General features: G+C 48.5%; 1 protein-coding gene across 3 annotated transcripts in view; it reads right to left on the bottom strand.

The window, feature by feature from the left end:
* CSDC2 (cold shock domain containing C2) overlaps nucleotides 1–16,746 on the bottom strand; it is a 132,934-nt gene that overhangs the window by 29,667 nt on the left and 86,521 nt on the right. The window contains exon 1 of one of the 3 annotated variants that reach the window (XM_063940465.1): nucleotides 2,287–2,455. The exons of the other annotated variants lie outside the window; for them this stretch is intronic. The gene's annotated coding sequence lies outside the window, so the exon portion shown is untranslated. Of the gene's footprint in view, nucleotides 1–2,286; nucleotides 2,456–16,746 lie in introns of those variants that run through there. 3 annotated transcript variants of the gene reach the window in all.

Consider the following 16,746-nt stretch of genomic DNA (forward strand, 5'->3'; position numbering starts at 1 on the left):
ATTGCTCGTTGGATTTGTAGTACAATTCAGCTTGCACATTCTGTGGCAGGCCTGCCACAGCCAAAATCTGTAAAAGCCCATTCCACACGGAAAGTGGGCTCATCTTGGGCGGCTGCCCGAGGGGTCTCGGCTTTACAACTTTGCCGAGCAGCTACTTGGTCAGGGGCAAACACGTTTGCTAAATTCTACAAATTTGATACCCTGGCTGAGGAGGACCTGGAGTTCTCTCATTCGGTGCTGCAGAGTCATCCGCACTCTCCCGCCCGTTTGGGAGCTTTGGTATAATCCCCATGGTCCTTTCGGAGTCCCCAGCATCCACTAGGACGTTAGAGAAAATAAGAATTTACTTACCGATAATTCTATTTCTCATAGTCCGTAGTGGATGCTGGGCGCCCATCCCAAGTGCGGATTGTCTGCATTACTTGTACATAGTTATTGTTACAAAAATCGGGTTATTGTTGTTGTGAGCCATCTTTTCAGAGGCTCCTTCTGTTATCATGCTGTTAACTGGGTTCAGATCACAAGTTGTACGGTGTGATTGGTGTGGCTGGTATGAGTCTTACCCGGGATTCAAAATCCTTCCTTATTGTGTACGCTCGTCCGGGCACAGTATCCTAACTGAGGCTTGGAGGGGGGTCATGGGGGGAGGAGCCAGTGCACACCAGCTAGTCCTAAAGCTTTTACTTTGTGCCCAGTCTCCTGCGGAGCCGCTATTCCCCATGGTCCTTTCGGAGTCCCCAGCATCCACTACGGACTATGAGAAATAGAATTATCGGTAAGTAAATTCTTATTATCAACTGGTCATTTACAATTCTCCTTTGATATACAGTATTTATCACAAACATTCAAAATAAGGTTGGTGTTTGACTTCTCAAATGAACAAATGTTTCTTATCCTATTCCTGCATACGTTATACCATTTAGGATTCGTAAATCAATCAAACCAGCTACATGAATCAATACAGATTCCAAACCCAATTTCCTTCTTCCCCTCATACAATATATAGGTACAGGAATACATTTGTTTTCAACTCCATTTGGCACCTTACATATAGGAACAAAGGAGTCCCCTTAACACCTTCCCTCATGAAGCTGCAATCTCCAGTGGTAAGTACACTGGCCGGGAGGCAATCACGAGACCACCTGTCGGGATCCTGGCGGTCACAATGCAGACGGCGGAATCCTGACAGGCAGTGAATTGCCGCCACCAGGATCCCGGTGCCACAGGCTTTTCTCCCTCTATGGGTGTCCGTAGCGTGGCGAGCGCAAGCAAGCCCGCTAGGGGCTTTCTAGTGCTTGCTCCGCTGCCGGCATAAATTGTGGCTGGAATCCCGCTGTTGGGATAATGACAGCCGGAAAAGTACTATTATGTATGGTGAGAACTTGTTAATTCTCCATATCTCCATTTTACGTTACTTAATATGTGTTCTCTGTTCTGGTGACAGAATAGTTTAACCCACAATCTTCCCTGCGTGTTGATGCTTGAACAGACGAGCATATTCAGCAACAGGTTATGTGGCCCAGACTCAGCACATCATAAAGGCAATCTTCCAGTGAAACATGTAAATTGTATGGAATTTAACACTATGTTAATGAAGAAAAGAAGAGAACACACTGTAGTTTAGAGATTAAACTATCAGGGTCGGATTCAGAGTTGCAACCAAAGCAGTCTGTGAACTGATCATACTGTGCATGCATCAGGGCCTGCATTTGCAACTTCAAGTTACTATGGGCGACACACTCCCCAAGTTGAAAAATTTCACCTATGCCTGTCCCAGCGATGCGGGCGTACCGTTTACACTGTTTTTTTTGGGGTGATTTATGTGGTTTTTTTTTTTTACTGCGTTCTTGGTGGGGGCAGAACAGTACAGAACATACAGATGGGGTGTACACTACAGGATATACAGGTGAGGGGTAGGGAAGGGCTCAAAACAGGGCATATATTATAATTTATTTTGTTGAAGAACATAATGCAGTGTGTGTGTGTGTGTGTGTGTGTGTGTGTGTGTGTGTGTGTGTGTGTGTGTGTGTGTGGGGGGGGGGGGGGGCAATAGAGAATATACAGGTGGGGCAGTGGTGGTGGTGGGGTGGGGGGGGTCTGATGGGCCTTACAAGGGGAATGTTGGAAACACCTGAGCCTGGGGAGCCTTTTGTTCATCCAAAAGCTGCCTACTCCACTGATAATAGCCGTTGATTAACACCCTGGAAATAAGATCTGTAGCAGAATTAAAACCACACTTAAAAAATAGGTTTATAGATGTACACAGGTGTAGAAAAGAACTCATACCTGACAACATGGAAAAATTATACCAGAGTGACCCTTCAATCCACAGATGTAAACAGCAGCGGCTCCTACTTTTTTTTTGTTTGTTTAGGTTTTCTTTTGCCAAAGAGTCCCATGTCCCGAATCCCAGTGCCTGCACAATGGAGCTGACAGGCCCCCGGGACCAGCACATGTGCACAAACCCCCGGCTTCTATGCTCTGCATCATCTCATCCCATAGAAGTCGGATTGGACAGACGACCAGGCAGGGAGAGCTCCCAACAGGAAGCCAGCTCTCTGCTAATCGCAGCCCGGTCTGCCTTGTGTGGGAATAGGAAGTCACTGCCAGCCACAGTGAAGCCAGTGCAGTCACAAACTGCATCTGGCTTCACTGACCTTGAGCTGGGTGGCAGATTTAACCTGGGGTGGAGCTGCATTCATGCAGCCCATAGATAAAATCTGCCAATGTATATAAAGTCACACAATAAAAGTAAAAAAAGAGCATGTTTAAGAATGAAGGTTAACTGAAGAAAAATTGCTTAATATGGAAAGCAAAGTAACAGAGACTATTTCAAAAAGGCTCCAAACAGAAAGTAAAAAACAAACTCACAAATCAATGGAGTTTTTAAACAGAATACATAGCATATCACAGCAGACGAGATGCCGGCTGTTACTGTACCGACAGCGGCATCCCATCTGTCGGAAACCTAACAGCGAGGCGGCGAGTCCACTCGCGGGCTCCCTGCACTCACCACACTTCAGGCGCAGTGGCTTTCTTCGCTCGTCACAGGTTGTATTCCCACTCCGTTGGTGGCGTGGACCCACCAACCGAGTGGGAATTACCCGTATTTGTCGAGATTCTGGCCGGCGGCATTTTGTTGAAATTCATAAAAGACATAGCTATGATCCAAACTTCAAGTACTAAATTCAGGTGTTTGGTATCTGTTCAAAAAATAAAATTCATCCATTACAACTTTACCTACTGGTAAGAGTGCAATAGTGAGTCACATACACCTACAGTACTTTCCAATCATTTATAGGTTTATTGTAGATTATACTCCAGGAGACCGGAGTTTTTGTATATCTGGATTTGGAAGATCTGAAAGTGTTATCAGTTAAACCTATTTTCCTTTATGAAATGTACATAGTAATTTGGCACCTTACTGAAAGGGGTAACATCAGGGGCGGAACTACCGGTGGTGCATCTGATTTGTCGCAGCGGGGCACCTGGTGCTTAAGGGGCCTACCAGGCCCCCACTGCTGATTGGATCATCATTGATGATCTGTAGTGCTGGCAGCCGTCAGATTGCTACCAGTTGGGATTGCCTTGGACCAGTGGCATAGCTGGGGGGGTAATGGCAGACGGGGGTGGGGGGGGGGGGGGGGGTTCGGAGTCTGAAACAGTGTGGCATACTATGAACTCTGGATGGCTCTTAGAAGGCAGGGTGTCCACTGCCCACTGATTAAGAGCCTGTACATACTACACTATTAGTGCTCTCCTCTTATTTTTACAAATTGTTTGTCTTTTATCTGGAGATGGAACAGGTCAGAGGGGGAGTGGCTGCTATTATAGGATATTTTGGACTTAAGGCGGCCACACAGGGTACGACGTGTACACATGATTTCCAGTGCCCACCCGCTATGCCATAACACCCCCCATACACACACACATAGCGCTGCATGGGATCGTCAGTCTCATCGCTGATCATTTGAACATGCAGAAAGATCAGGCAAAGCGTCAGACAATCCCACGGGAGCACGCAATGACTATATCATGCACACACACGGAACGATATAGCTGTTTTATTGTTTCTATGAGTCGGATCATCAGCTATATTGTACTGTGTGTGGGCACCTTTAATTCATTTCATGCTAAATCCTAGACAGATAAACATATATATTAATAATATATTATATATAATATCTGTTAAAAAAAAATGTCTCCTTTAAAAAGTAGCATTCCAAATTCCTTTAAAAGGGGCTTCAATCCAGACAGAAAATTGTACTAAAAGTGGCTGCCAGCACTCTGCAAAAAGGAAAGGAAAGGAAAGGAAAGGAATCTGGAAGTCTTGGATTTTGCATAGAGACTGCTGTCTTGTAGGCGTTGCAGCACTGACATCCTGCTGGTGAAAGGACAGATCTGTAAATAAATTAATTCATCATCTAAGTAGACCCTAACAAAATGATACTGATGATCCCAAAAACTTACTGCTAGACAACCTATTTGGGGTGCAGCGTCAATGCGGCTAGCACGGCTTTGCAGACGGCATACACAGTACAAGAACCAAATATAGGGCAAAATCTAGCAATACTTTTTTATTTGTATTCACTTTCTGTGAAATTCGTGTGAATATTCTATGACTGGGACCCCTTTCATTTTTTGTCTCATACAAATGTACAAAATAAAAGGCTGCTGTTTTTCTTACTCCAGTCCTCAACACTAACTTTGTACATGGGTTTCACATTAGAATGGGACAGTGGGATGTCCAGATCTTAATTTCAGACCTGGACAATTAAGCTGTTCCTTGTACAACAGATGACAACATAAAATATAGATATCTGGGGTTTATGCTAACCAGTGGGGCAAGTAGAAAAAAAATGCCTTATAGGTACTGTGTGCGCACGCCGAAGGTGCGCACGCCCAAAAATGGGTGTGACCATATGCCACATGGGGCGTGGCCAATGAAAATGGGGTCGTGATACACATATGGGGGAGGGACATATACACATATGACCCCATTAGTGCCAGATACACGTTGCCCCACAGTGCCAGATACACAAATGCCCCCAGAGTGCCAGATATACATTGCCTCACAGTGCCAGATACACAAATGCCCCCACTGTGTCAGATATACATTGCCCCCCAGTGCCAGATACAGAAATGCCCCCCAGTGCCAGATATGCCCCCAGTGCCAGATACACATGTCCCCCTAGTGCCAGATATGCCCCCCAGTCCCAGATATGCCCTCAGTGTCAGATATGCCCCCAGTGCCAGATACACAAATGCCCCGACAGTGCCAGATATGCCCACAGTGCCAAATACACGTCGCCCGCAGTGCCAGATATGCCCCCAGAGCCAGGTACACATGTCCCCCCAGTGCCAGATATGCCCCCAGTGCCAGTTATACATGCCCCCCTTCCCTTGCTGCTGGAGTCTTGATCCTATCATGTGCGTGTGCGGGAAGGAGAACGCAGCCTGCGCCTCTCCTGCCCCTCAGTCGGTGCGGGTGTCACTGTCTTCCTTCAATTCAGCGCCATCTGTGAGCCAATCAAAGCTCGCGGTCCGGCAGCCTTGGCTGCAGGTCCGCGAGCTCTGATTGGCTCACGGGCCAGCGCTGAATTGAAGAAAGACAGTGAGGGGCAGGAGAGCGAACGCTGCGCTCTCCTCCCCTCAAGCAGCTGTGCCGATCAGCAGCGGAGGGAGGGGAGCAGCAGCGAGTAACAGCGGCCTGTCGGCGTGGGTACGGCGTACTCACGGCTAAATTCTTAAGGGTACGCCGTACCCACCCGTAGCCGCCCACTTGCACCGCTGATGCTAACTCAGTATGCTTGAAGTAGTTGCTTTAACTGCGGTTGGGAACATTGGGAACTGCGCATGCATATGCACTGCGTCGCCCCACGGCGATGGGGATCACTGGACAGCGACCGGATGAACGAAGAAAGCGATTTCATGAAGATTGACAGGAAGAGGCCGTTTGTGGGTGTCAACTGACCGTTTTCTAGGAGTGTCCGGAGAAACGCAGGCGTGTCCAGCCGTTTGAAGGGAGGGTTCCGGACGTTAGCTCCGGGCCGGATCATCGCACAGGAAGAGTAAGTCCTGAGCTGTGCAAAGACTGCACAAGCCTGTTTGTGCAGCTCTCTGCACATGCATTCGCACCCCTGCACAGCAATTAGCCCCCCACCCATGTAAGCGGCAACTACCTGGTCGCAGCAGTGCAAAAATCGCCTGCTTGCAACCAGGTCTGAATGACCCCCAAAGTCCCCTTTATGCTCCATATTCAGATGGATACAGTGTCGGACTGGGGCATATAGGGCCCACCGGGGGAATGCAGTGGTAGGGGCCCATGTTTAGGGGTGTGGTCAGTCTGCAGAGGGGGTGTGGCCTGCCACCTCATTGGTTTGACTAACCATTAGAGAGTGCAACGTCTGGCCCCCTTCATAAATATATACAGTAAATTCAGATGCTGCATGCATGACTATGTATCAGATTAATAACAGATTAATAACAGCAATGCACTCTAGAAAATACACTACAGCCCAGTATAAGGCAACATATATATAATGTATCATTCAAGTGCATAGTCTGGAACCTGATCCTTAGAGCAGGAGGTGGGCCCCCAGGCAGTGGGGCCCACCGGTGGTTTCCCCTGTACCCATGTGGGCCAGTCCAAGCCTGGATGGATATAGTGAAGAGACGAGAGAGTCCATCACCAATATGCTATTATTCTTACAGGAGTAAATGAAAGATGCACCTTAATGTATTTCCTTATAGTAGTCTCCCCAATCTTGTCTCCTCAGACTGACATATAATACCAAGTAGAAGAAAAATATATACATTGTGTATACCAGGAAAGCAGGGACGTATCAAGAGAGGAGAGGGCCCCTGTGCAGCCCCTGTTCAGGGTCCTTCACTCTCACTGGCTTTACCCGCAGTACAGTAGACTCCTGGTTAGTGCCAGAACTCTACTGGGCATTTTTATAGGGTGTATGCACAGACATCCGGAAACATGTGCCTGTGTCATGTTTCCGGTGATATTTGTGGCTGCCGATGGAGAGGTATTTTCAATGGATGCAGGGTGGGCCCCCCAAAATGCAGGGGCCCATGTGCATTGCACACCCTGCACCCATAATAAATACGTCCATGCAGTAAAGGTAATTTTCTCTAACGTCCTAAGTGGATGCTGGGGACTCCGTAAGGACCATGGGGAATAGCCGCTCCGCAGGAGACTGGGCACAAAAGTAAAAGCTTTAGGACTACCTGGTGTGCACTGGCTCCTCCCCCTATGACCCTCCTCCAAGCCTCAGTTAGATTTTTGTGCCCGAACGAGAAGGGTGCACACTAGGTGGCTCTCCTGAGCTGCTTAGTGAAAAGTTTAGTTTTAGGTTTTTTATTTTCAGTGAGACCTGCTGGCAACAGGCTTCACTGCATCGAGGGACTAAGGGGAGAAGAAGCGAACTCACCTGCGTGCAGAGTGGATTGGGCTTCTTAGGCTACTGGACATTAGCTCCAGAGGGACGATCACAGGCCCAGCCATGGATGGGTCCCAGAGCCGCGCCGCCGGCCCCCTTACAGAGCCAGAAGACAGAAGAGGTCCGGAAAATCGGCGGCAGAAGACGTCCTGTCTTCAACAAGGTAGCGCACAGCACTGCAGCTGTGCGCCATTGCTCTCAGCACACTTCACACTCCGGTCACTGAGGGTGCAGGGCGCTGGGGGGGGGGCGCCCTGAGACGCAATAAAACACCTTGGATGGCAAAAAAATGCATCACATATAGCTCCTGGGCTATATGGATGAATTTAACCCCTGCCAAAATACATAGAAAAACGGGAGATAAGGCCGCCGATAAGGGGGCGGAGCCTATCTCCTCAGCACACTGGCGCCATTTTCCCTCACAGCTCCGTTGGAGGGAAGCTCCCTGGCTCTCCCCTGCAGTCACTACACTACAGAAAGGGTTAAAAAAGAGAGGGGGGGCACTAATTACGCGCAGTATTAAAGATACAGCAGCTATAAGGGGAAAAACACTTATATAAGGTTATCCCTGTATATATATATATAGCGCTCTGGTGTGTGCTGGCAAACTCTCCCTCTGTCTCCCCAAAGGGCTAGTGGGGTCCTGTCCTCTATCAGAGCATTCCCTGTGTGTGTGCTGTATGTCGGTACGTTTGTGTCGACATGTATGAGGAGAAAAATGATGGAGACGGAGCAGATTGCCTGTAATAGTGATGTCACCCCCTAGGGGGTCGACACCTGAGTGGATGAACTGTTGGAAGGAATTACGTAACAGTGTCAGCTCTGTATAAAAGACAGTGGTTGACATGAGACAGCCGGCTACTCAGCTTGTGCCTGTCCAGACGTCTCATAGGCCGTCAGGGGCTCTAAAGCGCCCGTTACCTCAGATGGCAGATATAGACGCCGACACGGATACTGACTCCAGTGTCGACGGTGAAGAGACAAATGTGACTTCCAGTAGGGCCACACGCAGGGCCGTTTCTAGACAATTTGGCTCCCAGTGCGAGATTTCAAAATGCGCCCCCCCCCCCTCCCAATTGCTCTAAAAAAAAAAAAAAAAAAGTGTGCCCCCCCCATATAGCCATAAAAAGAAAATGCATGCGCGCGCCGTAGGCGCGCGCGCTCCCGACAAGGGTGTGTGGCCTGATTAAAATGGGCGTGGTCTCATTAAAGTGGGCATGGCCTCATCTGATATCATCACACCCACCACAGGGGGGGGGGAATAAAAATAAAAAAGTCCCCTTTTTACACATTACAGCAGGCAAGTGTCCCCATATTACACAGCGCGGCAGGCAGGTGTCCCCATTTTACACAGTACGGAAGGCAGGTGTCCCCATTTTACACAGTACGGTAGGCAGGTATCCCCATTTTACACAGTACGCAGGCAGGTGCCCCCATTTTACAAAGTGCAGCAGGCAGGTATCCCCATTTTACACAGTGCGGCAGGCAGGTATCCCCATTTTACACAGCACGGCAGGCAGGTATCCCCATTTTACACAGCACGGCAGGCAGGTATCCCCATTTTACACAGCACGGCAGGCAGGTATCCCCATTTTACACAGCACGGCAGGCAGGTATCCCCATTTTACACAGCACGGCAGGCAGATATCCCCATTTTACACAGCACGGCAGGCAGATATCCCCATTTTACAAAGCACGGCAGGCAGATAACCCCATTTTACACAGTACGCAGGCAGGTGCCCCCATTTTACACAGTACGCAGGCAGGTATTCCTATTTTACACAGTGCGGCAGGCAGGTATCCCCATTTTACACAGCGCGGCAGGCAGATATCCCCATTTTACACAGTACGCAGGCAGATGCCCCCATATTACACAGTACGCAGGCAGGTGCCCCCATATTACACAGTACGCAGGCAGATGCCCCCATATTACACAGTACGCAGGCAGATGCCCCCATATTACACAGTACGCAGGCAGGTGCCCCCATATTACACAGTACGCAGGCAGGTGCCCCCATATTACACAGTACGCAGGCAGATGCCCCCATATTACACAGTACGTAGGCAGATGCCCCCATATTACACAGTACGCAGGCAGATGCCCCCATATTACACAGTACGCAGGCAGGTGCCCCCATATTACACAGTACGCAGGCAGGTGCCCCCATATTACACAGTACGCAGGCAGGTGCCCCCATATTACACAGTACGCAGGCAGGTGCCCCCATATTACACAGTACGCAGGCAGGTGCCCCCATATTACATAGTACGCAGGCAGGTGCCCCCATATTACACAGTACGCAGGCAGGTGCCCCCATTTTACACAGTGCGGCAGGCAGGTATCCCCATAGGCAGGTGTCCCCATTTTACACAGTGCGGCAGCGGCAGGCAGGTTTCAAGTTGAGGGGAAGGAAGGGGGAGAGGGGGGGAGAGAGAGAGAGAGAATACTTACGTCTTCCCGCTCTTCGGTCCCGCCGCCTCACGTCCCTCGCGCCGGCCGCCGCCTCCTTCTTGCTTATCTCCTTATCGCCTCTGCCGAGCGCTCCTGCTCGGGGGGCGGGGCTTCGCGGAATGACGCGATTGCGTCGTGACGTCACGACGCAACGCGTCATTCCGCGAAGCCCCGCCCCCGAGCAGGAGCGCTCGGCAGAGGCGATAAGGAGTAACAAAGTGCCGCGGCGGGTGCCCCGTGCGGTTGCACGGCTCGCCCGCCGCTAGAAACGGCACTGGCCACACGTTACATGATTGAGGCAATGAAAAATGTTTTACACATTTCTGATAATACGAGTACCACCAAAAAGGGGTATTATGTTCGGTGAGGAAAAACTACCTGTAGTTTTCCTGAATCTAAGAAATTAAATGAGGTGTGTGATGATGCGTGGTTTTCCCCCGATAACAACTGATAATTTCTAAAATGTTATTGGCATTATATCCTTTCCCGCCAGAGGTTAGGGTGCGTTGGGAAACACCCCCTAGGGTGGATAAAGCGCTCACACGCTTGTAAGAACAAGGGCTCTACCCTCTCCTGAGATGGCCGCCCTTAAGGATCCTGCTGATAGAAAGCAGGAGGGCATCCTAAAAGGTATTTACACACATACTGGTGTTATACTGCGACCAGCAATCGCCTCAGCCTGGATGTGCAGTGCTGGGTTGGCGTGGTCGGATTCCCTGACTGAAAATATTGATACCCTAGATAGGGACAGTATATTATTGCCTATAGAGCATTTAAAAGATGCATTTCTATATATGCGTGATGCACAGCGGAATATTTGCCGACTGGCATCAAGTCTAAGTGCGTTGTCCATTTCTAACAGTAGAGGGTTATGGACACGACAGTGGTCAGGTGATGCGGATTCCAAACGGCATTTGGAAGTATTGCCTTATTAAGGGGAGGAGTTATTTGGGGTCGGTCTTTCAGACCTGGTGGCCACGGCAACAGCTGGGAAATCCACGTTTGTACCCCAGGTCGCCTCTCAACATGAGAAGACGCCGTATTATCAGGCGCAGTCTTTTCGGGGGCAAGCGGGCAAAAGGTTCCTCATTTCTGCCCCGTGACAGAGGGAGAGGAAAAAGGCTACAGAAATCAGCCAGTTCCCAGGAACAGAAACCCTCTCCCGCCTCTGCCAAGCCCTCAGTATGACGCTGGGGCTTCACAAGCAGAATCAGGCACGGCGGGGGCCCGTCTCAATGAATTTCAGCGCGCAGTGGGCTCACTCGCAAGTAGACCCCTGGATCCTTCAGGTGATATCTCAGGGGTACAAATTGGAATTCGAGACGTCTCCCCCTCGCCGTTTCCTAAAGTCGGCTTTACCGATGTCTCCTTCTGACAGGGAGACAGTTTTGGAAGCCATTCACAAGCTGTATTCCCAGCAGGTGATAATCAAGGTACCCCTCCTGCAACAGGGAACGGGGTATTATTCCACACTGTTGTGGTACCGAAGCCGGACTGCTCGGTGAGACCGATTCTAAATCTAAAATCTTTGAACACTTACATACAGAGGTTCAAATTCAAGATTGAGTCACTCAGAGCAGTGATTGCGAACCTGGAAGAAGAGGACTACATGATGTCTCGGGACATCAAGGATGCTTACCTTCATGTCCAAATTTACCCTTCTCACCAAGGGTACCTCAGGTTTATGGTACAGAACTGTCACTATCAGTTTCAGACGCTGCCGTATGGATGGTCCACGGCACCCCGGGTCTTTACCAAGGTAATGGTCGAAATGATGATACTCCTTCGAAGGAAGGGAATTTTAGTTATCCCTTACTTGGACGATTCCCTGATAAGGGTAAGATCCAGGGAACAGTTGGAGGTCGGTGTAGCACTATCTCAGGTAGTGTTGCGGCAGCACAATTGAATTCTCAATATTCCAAAATCGCAGCTGATTCCGACGACTCGTCTTCTGTTCTTAGGGATGAACCTGGACACAGTTCAGAAAAAGGTGTTTCTCCCGGAGGAGAAAGTCAGGGAGTTATCCGAGCTAGTCGGGAACCTCCTATAACCGAGCCAAGTCTCAGTACATCAATGAGATGGTTTTGGGAAAAATGGTGGCTTCCTATGAAGCAATCCCATGCGGCAGATTCCACGCAAGAACTTTCCAGTGGGACCTGCTGGACAAATGGTCCGGGTCGCATCTTCAGATGCATCAGCGGATAACCCTGTCACCAAGCACAAGGGTGTCTCTCCTGTGGTGGTTGCAGAGTGCTCATCTTCTAGAGGGCCGCACATTCAGGACTGGGTCCTGGTGACCACGGATACCAGCCTGCGAGGCTGGGGAGCAGTCACACAGGGAAGGAATTTCCAGAGCTTATGGTCAAGCCTGGAGACATCACTTCACATAAATATCCTGAAGCTAAGGGCCATTTACAATGCTCTAAGCTCAGCAAGACCTCTGCTTCAAGGTCACCCGGAGTTGATCCATTCGGACAACATCACGGCAGTCACCCACGTAAACAGACAGGGTGACACAAGAAGCAGAAGGGCAATGGCAGAAGCTGCAAGGATTCTTCGCTGGGCGGAAAATCATGTGATAGCACTGTCAGCAGTATTCATTCCGGGAGTGGACGACCTCCACCCGGGAGAGTGGGGACTTCACCCAGAAGTCTTCCACATGTTTATAAAACTCGACAAGTATTGCGCCAGGTCAAGGGACCCTCAGGCAATAGCTGTAGACGCTCTGGTAACACAGTGGGTGTACCAGTCAGTGTATGTGTTCCCTCCTCTGCCTCTCATAACCAAGGTACTGAGAATTATAAGATGGAGAGGAGTAAGCACTATATTCGTGGCTCCGGATTGGCCAAGAAGGACTTGGTAACCGGAACTTCAAGAGATGCTCACGGAGGATCCGTGGCCTCTACCTCTAAGAAGGGACCTGCTCCAGCAAGGACCCTGTCTGTTCCAAGACTTACCGCGGCTGCGTTTAACGGCAGGGCGGTTGAACGCCGGATCCTGAAGGAAAAAGGCATTCCGGATGAAGTCATCCCTATCCTGATCAAAGCCAGGAAAGATATAACCGCAAAACATTATCACCGCATTTGGCGAAAATATGTTGCGTGGTGCGAGGCCAGTAAGGCCCAGACGGAGGAATTTTCAACTAGGTCGATTCCTACATTTCCTGCAAACAGGAGTGTCTATGGGCCTGAAATGGAGGTCCATTAAGGTTCAAATTTCGGCCCTGTCAATTTTCTTCCAAAAAGAACTAGCTTCAGTCCCTGAAGTTCAGACGTTTGTGAAAGGGGTACTGTATATACAGCCTCCTTTTGTGCCTCCAGTGGCACCTTGGGATCTAAATGTAGTTTTTGGGTTCCAAAAGTCACATTGGTTTGAACCACTTAAATATGTGGAGTTAAAATATCTCACATGGAAAGTGGTCATGCTGTTGGCCCTGGCCTGGGCCAGGTGCGTGTCAGAATTGGCGGCTTTATCCTGTAAAAGCCCTCATCTGATTTTCCATTCGGACAGGGCGGAATTGAGGACTTGTCCTCAGTTTCTCCCTAAGGTGGTTTTCAGCGTTTCACCTGAATCAACCTATTGTGGTGCCTGCGGCTACTAGGGACTTGGAGGACTCCAAGTTGCTGGACGTTGTCAGAGCCCTGGAAATATAGGTTTCCAGGACGGCTGGAGTCAGAAAATCTGACTCGTTGTTTATTCTGTATGCACCCAACAAGCTGGGTGCTCCTGCTTCTAAGCAGACTATTGCTCGTTGGATTTGTAGTACAATTCAGCTTGCACATTCTGTGGCAGGCCTGCCACAGCCAAAATCTGTAAAAGCCCATTCCACAAGGAAGGTGGGCTCATCTTGGGCGGCTGCCCGAGGGGGTCTCGGCTTTACAACTTTGCCGAGCAGCTACTTGGTCAGGAGCAAATACGTTTGTAAAATTCTACAAAATTTGATACCCTGGCTGAGGAGGACCTGGAGTTCTCTCATTTGGTGCTGCAGAGTCATCCGCACTCTCCCGCCCGTTTGGGAGCTTTGGTATAATCCCCATGGTCCTTACGGAGTCCCCAGCATCCACTTAGGACGTTAGAGAAAATAAGAATTTACTTACCGATAATTCTATTTCTCGTAGTCCGTAGTGGATGCTGGGCGCCCATCCCAAGTGCGGATTGTCTGCAATACTGGTACATAGTTATTGTTACCAAAAAATCGGGTTATTATTGTTGTGAGCCATCTTTTCAGAGGCTCTTCTGTTATCATGCTGTTAACTGGGTTCAGATCACAGGTTGTACGGTATGATTGGTGTGGCTGGTATGAGTCTTGCCCGGGATTCAAAATCCTTCCTTATTGTGTACGCTCGTCCGGGCACAGTATCCTAACTGAGGCTTGGAGGAGGGTCATAGGGGGAGGAGCCAGTGCACACCAGGTAGCCCTAAAGCTTTTACTTTTGTGCCCAGTCTCCTGCGGAGCCGCTATTCCCCATGGTCCTTACGGAGTCCCCAGCATCCACTACGGACTACGAGAAATAGAATTATCGGTAAGTAAATTCTTATTTATTAAACACACAGTCCATAAATTCATTTACAAGAGTAAAAACAAATGCAGGCATCAAATATAAATATATAATATATAGATATCAAATCTAAAACTCTCCTCTGAAGTTCCCCCGGTCTCCAACCAGAGTATCCAGAGCTGTCGAAAGGACCTCTGCCCCACTTCAGCCACCATCCGGAACATGCTGCTTGAGCGATTGAAGAGGGAACCGGTAACCGGACTTGTTCACCTGTTTTATCATACATGCTTTGATCCCAGCATAACCACCTAAGGATATACATTGAGGCGCATCTTTTATTTATTCCTGACCACTCTACAAATCTTTTGTTTTATCCAGTACAACATATGATGTAAGGTGTCTGGCCTTTCTGTAGACTGCATATTGTTTTTTTTATTTATTGCACAGTTTAGGTTTCCACACTACGTAGTTTCTGTTTGTATTACAATCTACTAGTATCATTGCATAGACCACATGGGAAAGAGAGACTTTTGGGGTAAATGTACTAAGCCAACAGAAGCAATATACACTGCTCAAAAAAATAAAGGGAACACTTAAACAACACAATGTAACTCCAAGTCAATCACACTTCTGTGAAATCAAACTGTCCACTTATAGGCCCTACACACTTGTAGATAATACTGCACGATTTGAACGATCAGCCAAAAGGAGGTGTCACACCCTCTGACGAAGTCCTTGGGACGAAACATGTTGGCGTGATAGCGGGACACTGGACGTACTAAGTCTCTTTGGCTGACCTGACGGTGTGCGGTCTCAGACCAGGAGTATCTGACGAGCGGCAACTAGCGGCTTTCTGTGTGTGCTGTCCGGAGGCGCCAGTGATAGTCCTCTATGTTGTGATACTCAAACTAGATGTATGTATACATATACTCATATTAAAAGAGTTATAAGTTGTGTACTCATTGCCTGCAGCCTCCATTTGTTTTCTCTCTCTCATTATATATATATATATATATATATATATATATATATATATATATATATATACATACATACATACACACACACACACACACACACACACACACACACACACACACACACACACATACATTTTTATTATATTATTTTGTGCATATATATTTCGTAACATGGGTATTGTAAACAAGGACTCGTAGGCAGATTTTCAGGTTATAACCACAGTGTCTTTAATGATATCAGACACTGTAGCACAGCATACACAGGCTTGGGCCTGGTCACAGAGGTACATAGAGAAAATAAACAGACAGACATAAAAGGTCCTAGCAATTCCCGTACTGAAAAGTAACTCTGCTGCAGTGGCTTGCAGCTACACATACCATGGTCCTATAAACTCAACCCGGCTCACTGGCATCTAACAGGCACCAGCGCAATGCATTTTGGGCAAGAGGGATTTTTAAACCCCTTTCGTGCTCCTGACTTCCTGCTGTCTCTGGGTGAGCATGAAATCACGGACATCTGTTTCTCCAGCTGCAGCTGTGCAGAATGTGCAGGACTTTTTTTCTTCTCGAATGTGGGCATATGTGGTGAAACACAAGCTCTCTCACCATGATTATATATATATAAATAATTAGTTGAACATATTATATCTGATTACTGTGTTAAGTTCTGATTTTAATATTTTAAAATTAAATCTCACCTTTCACAGAGACATGGATGCAAACCGTGAGTTCTGGGCTGGATTCATCAATCTATACCAGACCAATGAGTGCTTGTGGCGTGTGGGAACAAGGGATTACGCCAACAGAGGAAAGAAAAATCTGGCATACCAGCAATTGGCCAGGTACAGCCTTGTCCAAGATAGTGGTGCAGACATCAAGTGGGTGAAGAGGAAGATCCAGAATCTGAGGACAGTATTTCTTAAGGAGCACAGGAAATACAAAGATTCCCAACGTTCAGGAGCGGGGTCAGATCAAGTCAAGAAGCCAACATTATGGTATTATGACTTGATGAAGTTCGTATTGGATGAGGAGCCTTCGACGACAGCGCGGAGCATGGAGGAGCCGAACACGCCCGAGATGTTCGAGCCTGAGGAAGAGGAGAGTGTGGATCCGGTAAGTGTCCGCACAATACAGATGTCACTGTTTCTTGTTTAATTTGTTGCCTTATTGTTTTCACATATTTTTCTTAATTTTTGGGGATAAGTCAGCTGTCTTCGAGGGAGCTGGACGTGGAACCTGCAGTGGATGAGCCGGCAGACCAAGCCACTGTAATGCCGGAGCTGGAGGAGAGTGAGGCGGCGATGGGAACGCCCCAGCCTCCGGCTAGAAAGAGACGCCGGCCGACTATCCCTGGAAGATCTGTC

The sequence above is a fragment of the Pseudophryne corroboree genome, chromosome 9, assembly GCF_028390025.1.
Source record: "Pseudophryne corroboree isolate aPseCor3 chromosome 9, aPseCor3.hap2, whole genome shotgun sequence".
Classification (NCBI taxonomy): domain Eukaryota; kingdom Metazoa; phylum Chordata; class Amphibia; order Anura; family Myobatrachidae; genus Pseudophryne; species Pseudophryne corroboree.